The sequence below is a fragment of the Stegodyphus dumicola genome, chromosome 5, assembly GCF_044657685.1.
Source record: "Stegodyphus dumicola isolate Sdum_Otavi_A_Nest chromosome 5, ASM4465768v1".
NCBI lineage: Eukaryota > Metazoa > Arthropoda > Arachnida > Araneae > Eresidae > Stegodyphus > Stegodyphus dumicola.
In genome coordinates, this window is record NC_140772.1 from 35601206 (window position 1) to 35606880 (window position 5675).

Below are 5675 nucleotides of genomic sequence, written 5' to 3' on the forward strand. Positions count from 1 at the left end.
AATTGATGTAGATTAAGAAGGAAATCTTTTTTAGGGTATAATTCAAATTGATTTCCGTGTTTAGTCATATTCTGTTGTCTCGAACAGGTTTTGAAGCTGATTTCAAGGACTTCATTGAGTTGTTAAATTCCCCGAAATCTGCGACAGCTGTACTTGAATGCGTACACATGAAGTCCAGCTTTCACAAATTCGAAGAAGTTTCAGAAATCACGCGATTATGAAGTTGCGCATTCGGAAAACATCTAGCGTGGCAAGTTTTATTAAAAAAATAGTTTCAGGAGTTTTTTTTTTTTTTTTTTTTTTTTTTTTTTTTAAAGTCCGAAATAATTATTAGTCTCGAAACACGATTCTGAGTTGATTCATTTTAAATGTCGTACTCTGTAAATGCATTGTTTCACTTTTCATTCCCATTCAGAAAAATGAAAGATATTTATTAATTAGTCCAAAGGGGCATTTTGGCCAGAAGGACTATTAATTTCGTTTTGGCATTTTGCGTCGATTCACTTTCTGCGTTGTTTCACTTTTCAAATGGTTGACACAAAATATTATCGCCCTGTATTATATTTAAAGAAATTAAATAATAAAGAATCTGCATACATGTATGTATGTTTCTTGCATTGTGATAAAACAACGATACCTAGAGCCATCCAGTTTTGAATGACGTAATCCTACTGCGAATATGAGCATCTGGAAGCCCAAATTTGAAATTTGGAATTTGTTTTATTATCGATTTCATATTTTAAAAAACTTTAACGAATTTTCGATTAACAAACTCAAGGATTTCAAAGCGAGCCATGGCAGCGTCGTGCAGAAAGAACATTTTTATCTCCAGCGCGCGAAACTGTGTATCGGAAATTCTAAAGATATGCTCATTTTCAAATTATTCTGTGATATTGCTGTTGAATTGAATTTTATAATTTAAGCGCGAAGAACATGATATTTGATAAATAAAGGTAACACACAAGACGTTAATAAAAAGCTCCTTTGGACGTAATTTAAAATCTGAAACCTTTCAGTTTTTTTTTTCGATGACGTATTTATTATTTTTCAAATTTAATATTTCTGTTGCTGATTAACAAACTAAACTACTTAAAGCAATAGATGCAAGTATCCTATAAAATGTTTAGCTGTTCCATCTGGGCCATCTCTATTCATAATTTCTACTGATAAATTATATTAAACTTTTAATCCTTTCCGGCACGTTACCTTTTAAAGTTGGAGTCTTGATTAAAAAAAATAAAAAAAAAAAAAAGGTAGGCAGTCTAATTAGGCCTGGAGGAGTACACAAGTAAAATTTTGGGAAGATAACACTTACCTTTTTAATTCTGTCGGTGTGCCCAAAGTGGCACACTGATTGAATAGAGCTTCGAAAAGAGTGCTGAAACGAGCATTGTTGTCAATGAAATAACCGATGAGATGCAGAGAAACAAAGAATACAGACTCTCAGTTGTCCTAAATTATCGATGAGCCCGGTTTGAGCACACTTAGGGTTCGCCGTTTGATTTTAAGGGGACTCATACACCTTAAACCCCTTATGATCTTCGAATATGTGACTGTTGCAAGAATTGGGATATTTTATTTATTTTAAAAGCAATTACTTCCAACGTTTTACAGCTGACTACATAATATAGCTGCTTTCTGAAATAGTAACCAGAAAGTTTGTGTTGCCACAAATATTTTTCTAATTTAATCCTCTTTGTGACAAAATATTTCGCCATGTTTCCACCTTGCGCGCATGATATTTTAAAAATGGCTAATCGTACATACTTGAAATTGGATGGAATTCTTTATACGGGCACTATTTTCTAACTGAACCAACAATCTGCTGAATATTTTAACACTGAAAAATTTTATGGACGAAAACATTACAAATTTTGTTAATAAAATACATTTTATAAACTCAACACAAAATAAAATAAACATTTAACATGAAATTTTTAGAATTTTAGGTTCAGAGTAGTTTCCAAATGTTATAAAAGCTATATATTAAATATGGAATTAAATTATGAAACAGAATGTTTTAAACTGTGCGCGCAAGTTGGAAACATGACGAAAAATGTTGTCACAAAGCGGATTAAATTATAAAAACATTTGTGGCAACACAAACTTTCTGATTACTATTTCAGAAAGCATCTATATTATGTAGTTATTTCTTTTAAAATAAATAAGTTATTCCAATTCTTGCAACAGTCACCTATTTGAACATCTTACGGGTTTTAAGGTGTATGAGTCCCCTTAAACAAGATTTCAAGGTAAAAATTTTAAACTAATATAGAATAAAGAAATTAGCATACAGACCAAAAAATAACATAGAAATTTCTTTTCAAACAATTCCTTTTATACCCTAAAAAAATCTGGAAGATTTCTTTGAAAAATGAGGGTCTTAAAAAATTAAACATGGCTAAAATACATGGACTGGTTTGTTTTGAACTGTCATCTACTGTACATAAAGAAGGTTCAGAGTAACCTATAAATCCTTTTTTATTCAATTTTTCTGTGCGTACAGAAGGAAATTTTTAGGTATGTCCAGACCGGACACACTGTGCTGCAAAGGGTTAAAAGAGCCCTCTTGGGCGTCCGTTAAAATATAAACCCTTCCAGATTTTTTTCAAGTCTCAAAATGGGATTTTGCATTAGTTCACTGTAAATGACGTATCACGTTTCAAATTGTTGCTAACAAATATTATCTCACTGTATTATTTTTAAAGGAATTAAATAATGAAGAATCTGTCAAGCCGAAAATCTGTTGAGCTGAAAATAACCTGGAGAGGTTGATGAAGGAGAAGTATTAAAGACTCTTGGATTCTTCGACTCAGAATGATCTCTATCAAAACTGTGAAAGTGTTAGGGAAAGTTATACTGTCACCTGTGTAATGTTCAGAGCTCCTAGGATAATGACTTGCTCTTTCTTCTATGATACAACTGGCTTCTCTCTCGCTCTTATAAGCTTTCTTCCTCTTGCCTTGCTTGATATGGTCTAGATTCTGAGTGAGATCTGGAGAATAAGCATCAGCGCCAACCAAAACCATATGAAGTCATTCTTTACTACTTTCATCAAGATTCTAAATTTTAGTTAAAACATGAAACAAAATATTAAAATTTAAAACTGCAATTATATACTTTAAGGTAATGTTGTTCCAGAAAAAATTTTGAAGAACAAGTCATAAATTTTCTGCTGCTCCAAATTTGCTTTATATGGCATAATAATGCAGTAATTTCAAGAAAATCATGTACGAGGCGTATTCGGAAACTAAGTACCGTTTTGAAAAAAAAAAAAAAAAAAAAAAGTAAAACAATTTTTTTCGAATCCAATTTTATTTTTACATGAAAATACATGTCTTAAACTATCTTTCAACATAGTTTCCGCCAATGATCAAACACTTGTCATAGCGGATGACCAGTTTTTGTATACCATCGTCAAAGAAACTTCCCGCCAGTTTCGATAACCACGACTCCACAGAATTTTTCGTGTCATCGTCAGATCCAAAGCGCTTGCCACAAGCTCGCGCTTCATGTGCAGGAACAAGTGATAGTCGGACGGTGGCAAGTCCGGGCTGTACGGCGGGTGATCGAACTGCTCCCAATGAAACTGTCGAATTAATGATTGAGTGACACCAGCAGTATGGGGCCGAGCATTGTCATGGAGCAACACAATTCCTTTACTAAGCATTCCTCTTCGTTTGTTTTGAATGGAACGCCTTAGTTTTGTGAAAGTCTCACAATATCGTGCCGCATTAATGGTTTCACCTCTGGGAAGAAATTCAGTAAGCAAAACGCCTTTCCTATCCCAGAAGACAGTGCAAATGATTTTTTGTGATGACTTTGTCACTTTGAACTTTTGTTTTTTCGGAGAATGAGTGTGTCTCCACTCCATCGATTGTTGTTTCGATTCTGGTGTGAAATGACACACTCAAGTTTCATCACCTGTCACAATTTGGTCTAAAACGTTTTCTCCCCCATCACTGTACCGCGTGAGAAATGTCAGGGCACTACCAAGTCGCTTTGTTTTGTGAACATCAGTGAGCATTTTTGGAACCCATCGGAAACACAGTTTGCGATAATTCAAGCGGTCAGACACAATTTCGAACAAAACAATACGTGAAATTTGTGGAAATGCCTCTGAAAGAGTTGTGTCATTGTGAAGCGTCTGTTCTCATGAATTGCTTCATCAACTTTCCTTACCAAATCATCGGTGACAAGAGAAGGCCGACCACTCCGAGCCTCGGCGTGGACATTTGTTCGACCTGCATTAAATATTCTTACCCACTTTCTCACCATTCCATCACTTATCGCGTATTCACCGTAAACTTCTGTCACTTGACGATAAATTTCGGCCGGTTTAACATTCCTCGCGTTCAAAACTTTAATCACGCCACGAATCTCACAGTCAGCGGGAGAACTAACTGTCTTAAATATTTTGAATGTGCACAACAAACTGAAAACACAACATAGAGCAACCAAAATGGCGACAATTGAAAGTCAGTGAACAAGAAAGACTAGTGCGCATGCGCGGGACGCCTACCACAGCGCTGCGACGGCGCTAGAATGAAACGGTACGCATATTTCACAAGTGCACATCTGTGTAGCCACCGAGGGAGTGGCTTCTAGGATGGACCAATGAGCATACAGTAATATATCTGTCATGTCACATGACCTCTCGCGTGCTTTAAGATTTAAGCAAGATGGATGAAAATATTCTGCCACGCAATTTTCTGTACAAAATAATTAAAGCATCGTCGATTGCTTTTGAAACTTTTCATTGCGAAGTTAGATCAAATATAGGAAATTATGAAGATTTCACTACCTGGTTGAAATAAATACAAACACATGTTGGATTATTCGCAAAAATATCGAGGTGAAATATCACTTAATAAGTGGTACGTAAGATGAAGAAAGAAATATGTGATAAACATCTGAGCCCAAATGCAATCTTTACATAAAGCTATGCGTATGAGAAAAATATTTACACCAATTATATATGTAAATAGAAGTCAGCACTTTTTATTGCTGTCTATACGAAAAAGATGTTCTATAATAATAACCAATGCGGAATTTTATTCGAAGTGAACTTTACTAATTTGCATTCGTATACATTTAGTACGTTAAATTTCACATTTAATAAATGCTCACTCTGAAATGTACTGTCTACACAAGAAATACTCATCAAACAGAGTAAATTTATCGTATTCACAATGAGTATATTCATTTTATTTTATAATTTTTAATGTTAACAATGGATATAATCAGATATGTGTTCTGAATCTTACACTTTAAAAATCAAAAGAATGCAAGCACTGAAATAAGAAAACACTATTCATTGTAACACTTTTAGTCATTCTCAGCTCAATTAAAAAAAATATACACTTGAATTCTCTTAATCCACATAATATGCCGTGAACATCAATCCTGATATTAATGAGAGATAAAAATCGCGAAAGTAAAATGTCAGCGATTGATCAAACTCAGAAAACGAAAGCAGTACGAGATTTTCTACTATTACGCCATATATTTATAACTGCGAAAGAAATGCAAATTAAAACGCAAACAACATACGCCCACATGCACGAAGATTTAGCGTCACAAGAGCAATATTAGCTCATTGGTCCATTTTCGAAACCCCTCCCTCAGTGGCTACGCTGATGTGCACTTGTGAAATATGCAAACGGTACTTAGTT